This window comes from Lissotriton helveticus, chromosome 6, assembly GCF_964261635.1.
Source record: "Lissotriton helveticus chromosome 6, aLisHel1.1, whole genome shotgun sequence".
Lineage (NCBI taxonomy): Eukaryota > Metazoa > Chordata > Amphibia > Caudata > Salamandridae > Lissotriton > Lissotriton helveticus.
The window spans coordinates 503,914,299-503,929,454 of record NC_136067.1 but is presented as its reverse complement, the minus strand read 5'-3'; the positions used below and the strand labels follow the sequence as shown (position 1 = coordinate 503,929,454).

Genomic DNA, 15,156 nt, shown 5'->3' with positions numbered 1-15,156 from the left:
TTGAAGGTTTATGAATCCATATTTAATAAAGTTCACTTCTTCAACAATGAAATATGTTGTTTGAGCTAGTCACAGGTGAAAATGATCAATTATGTCATTAATGTTTTTTACTAGGTTTAAGGGGTAATTTATATATGGTCAGACTGCCTTTTATTCCACCAGAGGTGGGTGGAGTGAATGAATCCATCTCCCTGGTGGAGAGACTACCTGACACATTTAAAAATGACTACCAAGCCGTTGCGGCGGTTCCTGCCAATGGATCCGTTTGGTGCAGTTGTGCGTCAGGATGACGCAGCTCTGCAGCAAACAGTTTTCTTTTTTATATTCAAGAGGAAAATCCCAAAAGAGGATTAAAAAGCTATTAAAAAAAACATACCCCATTGCCATGGGAGCCATTTAACCTTACATTGGGGCCATTAATAATATTTTACTATCCCGTACCACCATGGTTTGTAAGGCGGTGATGACAAGTCAGTAAATGTCCATATGTAGCCTCATCCTGATTGGTTGGGATGAAAGATAGCCATTTCTATGACAGCCGTTACTCTGTTGGGCCACTGGGGTACTCATCGCCATAGACAAACTTAAGGTCCACCGAATCATAATATTGCAGACAGACCTTTATCTTGGTGGTACGTATACTCCGCATACATACTGCCAATAAAGAAATCAGCTGCTTAGTATTTTAAACATAGTTTCCTGACAAATCTGAGAACCCCTTCTAAACATTAGCTTTGTCTAATAAAACCACTGAAGGCAGAGTAGAAGTGTTGTGTGTCAATTTAGATACCGTATATAGGATTACCGACGTATGCCCTTATATAGGCACAATTCCCGTTGCCCTTATTTAGGCATAGCAATCCAACCCTTATTTAGGCATTATCCATGTTAACCAAATACAGGCATGGTCACCTACATCTGTTCAACTACGTTACAACAACTTCTTGGAAAACCAGACTCTTAAGCCTTTAGGACTTCCCCTTGCTTGAATTACTGATTTCTCCAAGAACTCATTTATTGTGCATGAACATCTATTCCTTAGGGGTTCATTCATGACGTTCTTATGCTCGACTTGTACGTCAATACTGGCATTACTAAACACCTTCAAGGTATAAATATACCTTCACTTGCCATGGCAAACCATGGTTTGGCTGCCTATTTGCACAACGTGGCTCGCTACGGCAAGTTCGGAAGGAAGTCAAGTCCCCGCCTGTCGCACTGACCAGATGCTGTCATCTTCCTCGCAGAGAATCCAGCTCCAGTGTTTCTGACTCCCTTTGCGGGGTGTTAGAGATCGAGATCCGGAAAGAGATTCCAACCTCACTCATTCTAAGGTATGGAGTATATTATAACCTAGAGGGACTTTTGGTAAATCTTGGCAAAACCTAAACTATAGCCAATCTAGACTATAGCTAAACAGCACCTACTTCTTACCTCATACTACACTTAGGTTAGGTACACTGGGGTAGAACTAGCTAGAAGCACCAGTTGAGTATTTATATTTTAGCCTGTGGTATTTATGTATGTATTTTTATGAATATATGTCATAGATACAAGCCATGCTATTGCAGTATTATTTTATCTAACTGCTAACGCTGTACATCTTATACTTCGCATTCTGTCTTACGATTATAGCAGTTCATATCTCTTCCATGAGAAATAAGACTGTTCAATAAACCCTTTTTTATTGAAACGCCCGTCTATCTATTTCTGTGTAATTCTGCAGAAACTAAGCATGCACGATTGACTCAAAGAAACTGTTATCTATTGTTTCCACGATTCTGAAACTGTTCCGATTCTAAAGGGAAACAAAGTTGTCATGTTTATGCGGTTTTCAGAAACTAATCCCTTCTTGTTCATTTGAGAAGTTTCTAGTGGCCTCTGGGTTAGCTGGCACAGACAAGTAATTAAGTTTAATGTACTCGATAGAGACATCCTGACCTCAGTCCTATGTCAAAACTATAGTCTATATTGTTCCAATGCACAGAGCCTATCAGGGATATAGGAACTACACCACAGAAGATACACATATATTTTATTGTCTAGACATTCTATTAAATTGTTTATGGCTGATAATCCTTCAAACTCACCTGATGACGTATTTCTAGTACTATAAAAATATATAGGGCCTCATTTACAAGAAAGTGCAGCCGTGTGGCATCGCAAGCCCTTTGGCTCACCATGCTGCTGCACTTTCAAAGCACAGGGATGCATCATATCTAGAAGGATATAATGGATCCCTTTGCTCTCACCTGCGCTGGGGCATAACTTGCTGCCATGCGCTGACGCAGGCACCCGTGAACCATGGTACAAGTATGCCTGCGTCAAGGGGATGATTGTTTCTATGCAGGAAGGTGCTGAATCTGAAATGGCATCTTTCAACGTCTATGTCTGCTGCATTAGCACACGTAGAACTTGCAAAACATTATTTTTTAAATGATTGTTTATGTGTAGGAAGGGACACCTTGCTGCACATAAATAATGACAAGGGGCGATTTTCTCATTCTATGTGTGCTGCAGAATGCAGCATGAATAGAAAGAGAAAAAAACAAGGAGAAATTAAATAATTTCTCCTTGTTGCACCTCCCTACGTCTCCTCTCAGGAGGCGTAGCATTCAGACGCATTTTCAGGTTTATGATTTTGCATAAATCTGGAAATGTGTCAGGTTCCATGGGTGTTGCGTGGGAACACCCACAGCAACGCCCCTTTCTCGCAAAGTGCTGCATGTAAAGTAGCCATGTTTATAAGGACAGGAAAATGTATGCAGGGTGTCTTTTCCTGTCCTTGTAAATATGGGGAAGCAAAATGTGTATCTAAAAAAGTGATGAACAGGTGGCGCAAAGGGCTTTTAAATAAGCCCAGTAATGTACATGATGCCATATTTATTGTTGTAAAGCATGAAACACATCATTTTCGGCCTGATGATGATAGCTTGGTTACCAAGATGGCTTCCTGAAATAGAATGATGAAACTCTTGAATATCAGGTACAACAATATTGTAACACGTGAATGTCATGGACAAAATATTGAGGTACAAAATATCAACAGGTAGATGCACAGAGGAAAGTATAGATTTAATATTCTTAAATCCAGATACATGTACCGTGAAAACATATATATTTTCAAGGTACACAAGGGGTTCCGGCATTCCAGAGCCCTAGAGCAAAGCTTAAGCTCTGGGAGTGCTTAATAATATAGCAAACCTCCTGTGGGACATTGTTATATGTCCCCCAGATCATACACTAGTGCTATTACTTTATGGTGGAGGGTTTACTGCAACTTCTGCTGGGAGCTGTGAATATCTAATGAGTCAGTCTGACCACTCTCTCCTTTTTAATTTATGCCTTGTGCTGTGATATTTGCTTATTGGACAGTTTTCTTTTGGGTGGCCCGGTCCCACCCAGGTCACCAACAAACTCAGAGCCTTATAGGGTGCTGCAGATGAGGCCCTAGTGTCCCACAACCCCTCCAGTTCCCAGCTGCATTGACATATTTAGGCTACCTCAACGAGAGTCCCACTCAGGAATGCATTGTGCAGCTGAGGTGATGCGAGTTCCTAATCAGAGAGGCGTTACGCAGTTTCAGTTCCAAAGAGCTGTGAGGTTATGATGCTTGATGCGAGGGCCTGGGTTGTCGAGAAGGAGGTCATTAATGATGGGGCTTGTGATGTGAAGTCTTGCATTTGTAGGATATGTCACGCACCGACTGGTTCCGAAGAAGCTTTGGGGCTTGTAATGTGGCGTCTTGCATTGTCATTGAGTCTGCTGTCGATAAAAGGCTTGCGATGTGAAGGCCAGCATCTGGAATGCATTGCGTAGTGGCGTTCTGATGAGGCAGCTGGCTGTGAGATTGATGTGAAGTTCTTGCCCTGGTAAAGTTCATGCAGCAGAGGTGATGCGTTGGTTCTGCTTGGAGTTGCGCCATGCAGCAGGAGCTGGGTGAGTTCTGCTGGATTCAAAGATGGGCTGGCAGAACACCTTTAGGCCCACTTTCAAGTGTCCAAGGCTGAGGTGATACCACTTGCCAGGGTAGGACACACAGATGGCAGATTCCAGGTGCAGGGTTCAATGTTGTTGGAAGCCTGTTATGTCCTAAGGCTCCTAATCAGGAGGACAGCTAACTAACCCATGGAGTCACTCTTGTTCTTGGATTTAGAGATGCAGGTCCAGTCCTTCTCAAACATGCAGGAGGACAGCAGGCCAGCAGTTCATTACAGCCGGACATCAGTCCTTCAGAGCAGCAGTCAAGCAGAGTGGCAGTCCTTATTACAGCACAGCAGTCATTCTTCCTTGCAGAGTCCATAGGTCCAGAAGTGTATGAAGAGTTGTGATCTGAGATCCATCATTTAAACCTGGTGCCCACTTTTAAGCGGTGACAGTGTCTTGAGGATTTGTTCCCCCCAGGTGTAAGGCATTCCCTTCCTCCCTGTCCTGCCCCCAGCTTAAAAGACTAGTGCCAAACATTTTGTGAGAGAGCTCAGGCAGAGCCTTCGTGATGTACAAGTGTGGTTGGTGACAGCATCTCCCCCTCGTTAATTCAGAGTGGCCCCTCCTCCAAACACTTATCTTCCCTTTGTTTCACTGTCGCGGAGCAATATACAGCGACCAACTGCCAGTTACACCTAATCTTGTGACCCAAACGTCGACGTACCATTGACTCATGTCCATAGTCATTGAAAAGCATAAAAAAGTTGAAATTTCGGGTTACTGTTTGAATTAATTCTCTGGACAGAGATATATGTATATATATGTCTATGAACTATGATGAAACACAGTTGAAATGGCCCCTTGCAGTGTCGACGGTAAACACTGACAAAGGCAACCCGAAACACATATGTTTTGTTGTGAATAAATCGATTTACAATTTGAAAATCTCCCCGTGAGTGCCTATACTCTTTTCCTGGTGAGGAGATAAGGAGTGAGGAGCGTAAATGTATATATATGTATATACTTTTTATTTGGTTTTGTCATTTATGCGTTTATGTTTTGGCTGACAGTTTCCTCACCTTTTTTACCACATGTGACATCAGTAACTAATCAACTGTTCTCATTGTCTATACTTGTTGTATGACAGTCTGTCGTTAGACCAAAAGAGATATTTAAAGGAAAGATATATACTCAAACCAAATGATCTTTTGTGTGTACTTTAGTTAAGTAACAATTTGCTACACATAAATTTCCATTACTTTAAAGGAATTATTTTCTACCCCATTTTCTACTCCATGGAATTGCTTGTAGACTATAACAACAATACCCAGATTCCGAGGGATACAGGTTCACCCAGTTGGCTTCAATAGCAAGTCCATTAGTAGCATTTAATTTACAGGCCTTGGGCAAGTGTAGTACCATTTTTTAGGGCCTTACAAACAAATTAAATAAGTCAATTAGGTGTAAGCCAATTCTGCCATGATGAAGGAGAGAGTGGAAGTACATTAGCACTGGTTAGCAGTGGCAACGTGCACAGAGTCTTAAAACTAGAAGAGAGATGTCAGCACAACAGGAAATTTTAAAGCAAAAAGGTAGGTGAGACCTACACCAAGGATGCCTGGTCTAACAATGGACTTCAATCCATTAATTGGAAAATTGGCCTTAGAGGTGTGTTAACTTGTCTTCCACTGGTACCTTGCAAGACTTTTTATGTGAGGTGCATGCCCCAGACAAAATAGTTATGAGCAACCCAAATTTGAAGAAATGTTAACAATTATTCGGAGTGCAAACATTCTGGAATTTTGCAGCATATTTAACATTTCACCTCTGTCCAGCTAACATCCCACATGCGTCCATGAAGACAACTTGACAATCACTGCGAGAGGATGGACATGGATGTTTGTAGAATTCATGTTTAGATGATGATGCAGGTTCCAGTAGAGAGAAGCTACCTCATATGGCAAAAGTGAAAGCAGTTATGAAGGCCAAGAACTTGGACTTGGAGGCAGTATTGTGCAAGAACAATATAAAGATCCTTTGATTTTCAGAATGCCCCTGTTTGGAAAAAGATGAGACCTTCGTGGAGTCCATGTTGACAGATATTGTGATCAGGATGTGGTCCTAAGCCTATAAAGGAGTTATTTCTGTACTACATTCTGAATTACATAAATCAAGACGCAGCTCTGTACTTTACAAGGGAGAAGGGGGAGAGGTGTTTCCTGGGTACTACCATCCCATTTATCTAGATTTCACTTTGGTTGTTTGAGAGTCTATACATGCACTTGTAAAATTCTAAAGTAAACTGCTTATATGGAAATATGCAGGATTTCTTTTTAATTAATCCTACAATGGCCAGTAAATTTGTAAAGTTCACACCATCTCTCCAGCTCCCTGGTGTTGCACTGCACTGCTGACTGAATGTTCTGGGGTATACAGTTTGTAGGCATGTTGCTAAAAGTGATTGAGAGTAATATTATATGTTCCATCAGGGTGCAAATTGTAGACGGCTACTGAAGGAAGGATATGGTTTGCGATAGGACTTATGAACATCACAACATTTTGAGCTCTTGTTCATTGAGCTACCTGATTCTTGCTGTCTCGCTGTCTTGCTGTCTCGCATCTTGACCTCAGATGAGAAGTGCTGCAATATCCTACACAAATAACTACTATAATAGGTAGGTGGGCTGGGTTTGTGCGATCAAACACTTTCTGTTATTTTAGCCTTTCCCGAATGGATGTGCCTGAGGGTGTCGCTCGCATTTGGGGCTTCAATGTGGATGCTATGGGAGGGAAAGTTTGTCTATAAAGTTCTGCACTGTGTGCTTGACAGAGACAGTGTTGGCAGCAGGGAGGGGCCAGACCATCAACCCATTATCCTTTGTTAAGTGTGTGCATAGCACAAAATCTGGTATAGGGTCGCAAAAATAGCTAAAAGCGACACCACTTTTGAACAGGATTGTCAGGAGGTTTAATCATGCCAAGAAGAGAAAATAGATAATACCATATTTGCTGAGAAACTAGGAAACTGTAGTGATGTTGCAGAAAACTCACTTGCATATGGTAAATTTTGCATGATTTCTGATAAGTGGAGTAGTGTTAGACATTATGCCTCCGATAATATTCACCCACCACAGGTGGCTATCCCTTTGCAGTGTTTTTAAAAGTTAAAAAAATTGAGAAATGCTTTTTAAAAATTTGAGAAATGAGCAAAAGCAATATAAGCAGGCATCCTTATCATAGTCGTGCAGTTCATACAGAACAGATCCTAGTATTATCTTAGGCCCTTTTGTCCATTAATGAGAGACTTTCTCAACTTATAGATATGTTAGAATAAAAAATAGGTTTAGATTAATGAGGGGGCAGGGATGAGCCTGTGCTTTTTACTATTTTCTGCATGATTTGTTGTCTTACTTTAAATATTTTAAAGCATACTACTCATCTGAATAGGTCTTAAGGTGCTGGGGGTGGATGCACAGATCCTGGGGAGTTCATGTCGATCCATTGAAGAGCCAGGTCTTGAGGTCCTTCATGAACTTGGAGAGTGTAGGAGTCTGTGTGAGGTTGAGTAGGAGGGTGTTCCATTCCTTGGCCGCAATGATTATGAGGTTGCGTGCATGGTCAGTGGGGGACGGCAGCTCCCCAATGGCAGGGGGGCCACCTGGAGTTGTTCCAGGCATCAAGGACGATAACACATGAGGTTAAAGAAACTGTACTTTCACTTATAAAACTGCCCCCCTCACATTATGATTTGTCATATCTAGTGAGATCATATTTGTATTCGTTTGAGAGATTACTGGTAGGAGCTGTAACTAACTCAGTATTCAGGTCAGAGATTTATGCTGCCATTCAAGCATATTTATATATTACGGAAGGATCATTCCATACAATTTAAGAAGTTTGGGATATCTTGAAGATCCATCTTTGTGATAAATGCATTGCCAAACAGGATTGGGTGCTCATGGCCATATGGATTCAATTAGAAAATCTAAAAAAAAGCTAGCAATTTTGAAATTCTGCTATGCCAACATTGATGCTAGAAGGAAGACATTTTAAATTCTGAACTCTGGGATGCTCGTGATCTTTGAGTTAGGATAATATGAAGCAACATTTTTGAGCAAACATACCTGAGCTACAAAGTATGGAGAATGGGAGCATCCAGCCAAAGCCTGGGTGATTTGGATATTGCAGTACCCCTAAACAGTCATGATTGACAACTATAGTGGCATATTTCTTGACTTTACTGTTGATTACTCTGATCTCTACAGTTCTGGGCTCATAGTCATTACATGTTACCTTAATTACATAGTATTGGCAGGGGTAGACAATGACCAAGATGGCCATTGCTGTAACATGCTACCTTAGCAGAGGTGCACAAGGTAGTTAAAGGCCTGTACAAGGGGTGAGATTAGGACCTGATGACCAAACTCCTGAATAGTATAAAGAGTGTGCAGACCTAATAGCCTCCCAACTATTAGCAATGTGTGTTAAGGACATATTGGATGGTATGCTCTGCTTCATCAAGGAAGGTATTTATGACACTTCTAAAACCTAGTAACAATACAAAATGTCATTGTAAAGGCCGTTGTCTCTGCTTAATGTGGACAACAAAATATTAGCACACATTATTGCAAGCAGAGTGCCTCCTATGATGTCAAGACTGGTATTACATGATTACACCAAGTTTGTTCTAGTGGCCAATGTGCAAATGTTACATACAATCATCATTGTGCTGTCTCATCTGGATCCCTAAATTCAAGTAGAGGCAACTTTCTTAGACAACGAGAAGAGATTAGAATCATTGGAGGGCTTGCTACATGGCCTGTGGAAGAGGGCTGGACTTTATGAGATGGTTCTTGAAGGACTAAAATATCCATGACTTTCCGTGAGGTTTTGGAATATTGACTAGATTTCTTACCCATTTCAGATGTCTACTCGGACACGACAATGCTGTCTGATTTTGCACTTGGGACATGCATGCAAGCTTAATGAATTTCACTTAAATATATGTCTGCATTTTAGTGGCCGAAATCTCTTGCTGTAGCTTCATGTAGCATACTTTCCGTTCCTCATAAAATGTATGCAGATCAATTTAGCTCCCATTACCTAGGATATCCTTCGATTTGCTAGGTTTAAAGGGCTGTCTAATAATTGGAAAAGTCAGAGGTATTCAATCTTACCTCACCGAATATTTAGCCAGAACTTGAGTGTCCATTATGTTGGCATTTTAATTCAGTAAATATTTAGGGAATAAAATGCATAGGTCAAGGAGAAGTGTTGTTAGTGGCAGCTCCGTTTGCCAGCTGAACAAATGATCAGGCAGATAGGCCAGCTGGACAGAGCAGTTCTTTTACATTTTAGGCAGAGTAGTGGTTTCAGAAATGGTACTTGGCACTCAGCTTTTGTACTTGTGCCTCAACTTCCCAGTTCCATGGAAAAAGATGCTCTTTCAACTCGCAAGACTCTGCTGGTTAATATAAGGACAAACAACTGAGCATTTTTCACTGTAATCTATTGCTACCACCAGTGAGATTTCAGCTACTGCTTAGTGATAGCCACCTCTGATCCTAAAAGATAAAGGACCAAAGTAGAATCACTACTATTTCTTTAAGAATAATTCTGTGAAACATATGATCATAATTATACCTTATCTAGAAATGTCTTTCTTAAACTAATGTTCTATGTGTTTTAATGTGTGTTTAGTTATTCTGCAAATAAACTAAAATATCTATGCTTTATATTCTAAGCCCATGCACGTAAATCAGACACTCAGAAATAGGCAAAGGATATCCTACTGGATCGTATCATGCTCAGGGGCCTATTCACAATAAGCCCATTGCTATTCACAAACTATCCTTCTAAAGTTACTACAGCCAAAAATTACCCAAAACAGTAGAAAATTCAGCACCACACATGGCCAACCATTGGTACTGCAACATCCACCCATAGGTTGGGACTTAACATAAAACGCCATAGGAAATTATGTTAAGTTAAGGTTAAATATTTAAAATAGCTAAAATATAATTATCTTAACTCAATGCTATGAAAATCTAATATTAAAACATATTTAATTTAAAATATAATATTTTATTAAACTTGTTTGAAGTGATCAACTAATGTAGCATTCATTTCCATTAAATTATAATTAAATCAGTTTTAACAAATTCTACATGCCATGTTTAATAAGTATTAAAGCATTATAAAGTATTCTTTTACTTTAGGTGTGATTTATTTTTTAATGTAATCTTCAGTAAAAAAACAAATGTTTATTTAATTTAATATATTAAAATATGTTAAAGATTGAATGGAATTACGTTAATAGTGCTGTGGCATTTTTTATTCTTCATTAAAAAATAAATACATAAAATGAATTTACAACAATGTTTAACAGAAGTATTTTATTTATGTTTTTGAGTTTAAGAAACGTTTCTACTTCTCTAATACTTTTCCATTGGGAGGGTCTGCAGTTTCCGTACAATGTTTCCTGAGTGCTGAATATCTACCTGTACCTACCACTGTGCAGATTTCTAACATCTTTTTTCATTGCACCTGTATGTGGGGTTATTGGAGGCAAGTATTAGGGGTGCTGCCATAAACATTAGAGGAGATAGCGCAGGCCCCAGTACTATAATACTGGGCTATACATCCAAGATTCCGAAGGAAGTTATGAAGCTAGCACCATTAGCATTCCTACTGGACACAAATAGAATTGCAATGGCAGTGATATGAATATTCTGCTTGAGCTGTGAAACTGACTGCACGATCTAGCAATGTGCAGCAAAGTTAGAGATGTGTGCGCAGCCCTGATTCCATCTCTGCCCACACAGTACATGGTGACTCATTACACACTTACTTAATCACTTAAGTAATTGGCTGATCCCCTAGTTCAAACGCATGAGCAATGTGACTGCTACATAATACAAGGGTGAAGCATATATCTGCCTGATATCTGTTGTTTGGGGATGAGAGTCTGGCAGCAAAAATAATTTCTGGCTTTTTTAGGGTTGGAAAAATAGTAAGGTAAAATGAGGCTATTCTTAATAACTTTTAACTTGCACCACTTCTCCAGCGTCCTGTGGTCTGTTCATGATAAACACCTGGGGCCTAATTGATAAACGTAATTTTGTATGAGGTAAAGTAGTACTGCAGTAGTACTGCTCATGTACCACACAATGCACCTCACAAACCTATGCTCAGATACCCCCGTCTCTGCCTCGCCTATCTTTTCTGTGTGAAGATCACCACAGTGGCAGAAATCTCAGTAAACATCTGTATAATACTTTGAAGTATATGTGGAAGGGGCCTGGGCAGTGATGAGTAAACATGGACTAATTACGCAAGAATTTGTTCGAAAATGGGTGGGTTGAAGGAAAATTTAAGGAGGGGTTATGTATGGTCATGCCTATACAAACCACAGCATTAAAACACACTTTAAAAGTTACTACAGCCTCAAGTGCCGTAAGAAGTGTACATTTACTCTATTCCTACCTTGAAGTAAGTCAAGCACCACATATAGTCAACCATAGATAATGAAAAACATGGCCAAACATTGATACTGCAACACACTTCCAAAGAAAACAATGGAGTCAGGGAACTAGAATAAAACCCATTGGAAATAATGTAAAAAACATTAAGATAATTCTACATTTAAATGTCATCAATGATGTCATTTCACATGTTATAGGTGATGTAATATTTGAGGTCATACGTAGGCAAAAGTTATAGGCATTTCACTAAACTATAACTAGTGAATTTTAGTGTTTTTTTATTTCAAAATCTCATTATATTTTCTCATTTGAACACCTAACTGTAACATTACATTAACCTCTTCTATGCTCATGACGGCTCAAGGCTGTCATGAGTCATGGTGGGTGTGTGCTCATGACAGCCGGGAGCCGTATGGAACACCCCAGCGATAAGAATATCCAGTTCTGCGGTGGAATTCGCGTCGCAGTGAAGAGGTTAACCTCAGTTTTTGTTCAATGAATTTCATTTTTTTAAATTGTAACTAAGCTCATATTACCAAACCAAACTAAGGGGCCCATTATGATGACGGGAGGATTGCCACCGCTAGGCCGGTGGTGGCGTTTCTCCTACCATGACAATGTGATTCACCCACCTCAAAATTAGGATGGCGGTGGGAATCACATTGGTTCCGCGGCGGACGGAAAGTCCGTCCGTCATGGTCCCGCTAGGTGGTCCTTTTCCGCCTGCTTTGCGGAATCCAGAACCAGGCCAATATCTGCGGTGGTTCCGTGCAAGCACCCCAGTAGTGATTAGGATGAGTCCTTCTGTAGTGTAGTTCCTATTATCCCAATAGGCTCTGCGCATTGGAATAATACCTTCAATAGTATAGGCCTAGACCAGACGTTAACTAGGTCTACTACTGTCGATATTAGACTTAACGTTTTGGGTTTGCCAGCTAGCTCAGAGTTCACTAGAAACTTTCTCGAATAGGCAAGGAGGAGTTGAACCTCCCTGGATAGACAAGAAGGGATTTAGTTTCTGACAACCATAGAACATGACAACTTTGCTCTCCCCTAATCAAGAGTGTATCTCGAGACTCGTGTGAACAAAAGGCAATTTATTTTACTCAGTCAGTACGTGCATTCTTAGTCTCATCAGATTGTAGAGAAAAGGAAGAGACGGGCGTGTTCAATAAAAGATGTTATTTATTGATCAGTCTCTTTTCTCATACAAGAGAAATGGATCGATATTATTGCAATACTTATGGTTAAGTAAAGTGCATACATTAAAAGCAGAAGTATAAAATAATACTGTAAAAACATTGATATGGTTTCTAAGCCATATGAAGGTTTAAAATGAATAAGATATATTACATACACATATACATTTGACTAATCGTACTCAACTGGTGTTTCTAACTACGCCTACCCCGTGTACCTGACCTAAGTCTAATGCGTGGGCGGGAATAGAAAGTTACAGTTTAAGTTAAGTTTGTTTTGCCAAGTGACTGACTAAAGAATTCTCTGTGAGGGGTTATTCAGTTCTGTACCTGGAATCTAGGATGGATGAGGGATGGTATCTCTCGTCTCTGGTCTCGATATCCCAGGCTGCCTGCGAGGGCTACCCGGAAGCGCCGGAGCTGGATTTCTCGGCAGGGGAAAAGGCAGCGTCTCGTTCTCAGCGCGTCAGGAAGGCGGGGCTGCGCCAGCGGGGTCTGCTCTGCTCTGGGCTTCGGCAAGTCTGGCTGCTCCGATCTCGTCACCACCGCGTGTGTTTGCATAGGGCAATATCGGTAATATTTATACCTTTAAGGTGCCGAGATTGACGTAAGGATGGACATAGATACGTCAATAAGGATGTCATACGACCAGGTCGTTAGCACATTCTTTTGCTGAAGTTCTCGGTGAAATCAAAACAATGGCCGCAGGGTTTTTCCCAGGTTGTCATAGGTTTGATTTGTTTTGAGAACTCCGTATGCCTTATCAGGGGCTGGAGGAATATCGCTTGTCTAATTAGATGGCAAGCGTTATGACCTAATCAGATAACACGTTCCTGTGCCGTAGTGTGGCTTTATCAGATAACGGTTCCTGCATCATGGGGGTTTTCTGCCTCATGGGATGGCTGCTAGTTAACTTGTTAACCAGAATAGGGTCAGGAATAGGGGGATCGATACAGAACCTATAGGAATACATCACACCCACTCCACGCTAACTATGGACATATTTACTAATCTATGCATAGTAAAACATATTGTAGAGTATCGTGTATACCTTACCACCCCAAAATACATAAATGCATTTTGAAAATATCAAATATACGGAAAACAGTCACATGTAATGTATGCACACAAGCTGTAGAATAATGCTAAAGTAATCACGCATATCTATACATTATAACTAACATGTATATGAGAATTTACACATGAAATGGCTCTTAATACAGAAAAAAGGTTCGAGACCATTTCATCACAGAATAAAAATAATTATGAACATACCAGCGTGCAGCTAATGTCTATAAGCTATCTAAAATTAGAAATTTTAGTTCTCCAAGAATAGTTCTTACTTTAAGCAGAAGATAGTGTCCCGAAAAATATGCAAAAATATTTTGGGGCTGCTGAAAAAAGTTGTTGTCCGTGAACTGGAGGGAAAATTGTTCATGGTAATTTGTTTTTCAAGTTGAAGGCCAAAATCAGGGAACGCCGTGTACGAGCTTGCTCAAAAGTCTCTATTTCTGCTCTGGTGAGAACATCATATCATTTAGACTCTCGAATAAGTTGTCAACAGCTTCCTGGGAGAGTTCCACTAACTCGGAAATAGGTGTAACCATGCATTCGTGCGCATGATTGTCTCCATTGACATTCTAATTAATGTCGCTGACAGAAGGTCGTACCTGATCGATGCTGCTTTCATCTTGAACTTCACTACCCCTTAATCGTAGTGGTGAAGCTTCCACGAATGCCGTCATCAGGATTGGTAGCCTTTGAGGGCAGCACAAAGCATGAGCCTTTATCAGACTCAACAATGTTTCTGCATCCATTGGCGCATCCGATTGTAGCGTCAGACAGGTGTCTAACACGCATTCTTCTCCGCATAGCAGGCACCTTAATACAGGTAAAACACATCGATGCCACATGGGTCGAAATGATAGAAACCAAGTCATGTTCAGGTCTCTAAGCCGGGATAGTCCCAGGATTTTTGATATCCTGTCCCGGTATCCAATGGCTAGGATTGTTTCTTCCCTTGTCGCAGGTGTTTTGTCTGTGACATGGTTTGCCATAACGAAATATAAGGACTAGGAATAGGATTCCTGCAATTAGTCCTAAAATGAGGGGAAGTCCGCCAAAAATCGAATGGACGAAATCTGGAAAAATACCCAGTATGGCTTTGAATGGTGTTAATGCCATCGAAAATACCGTCTTAAATACTTTTGAGACTCCACTGGTATCAGAAATATTTAAGATTTCATTCAGGATTTCTGTGAAATGTATGGGGGAATTAGTCGATAACAATGAATGTATCTCTGCAGTCGTCCTTGCGACTAGGAGATCATACGTTTCTTTTGATGACGTGAGCCTTGTCGGCGTCTGAAGAAGCACTGTTTTCATTCTGCTTAAAGTATCTATTCGAATAGAAGTAATTTTCAAGTTGGGCCATGCCCTTGCCTCCCTGTCTGGAAGGGAGCTGGGGAACAATAAGCGTCCACAGCACTTGACCTTCGCAGTCGTAGTTACGAGATAAGGAGTCCCGGGCATAAGACTACAGCATC

At 40.6% G+C, this 15,156-nt stretch overlaps 1 protein-coding gene across 2 annotated transcripts in view; it reads right to left on the bottom strand.

The window, feature by feature from the left end:
• The window catches only part of TINAG (tubulointerstitial nephritis antigen), a 1,388,447-nt gene that overhangs the window by 1,191,105 nt on the left and 182,186 nt on the right, over window positions 1-15,156 (bottom strand). The gene's annotated exons all lie outside the window — the stretch shown is intronic.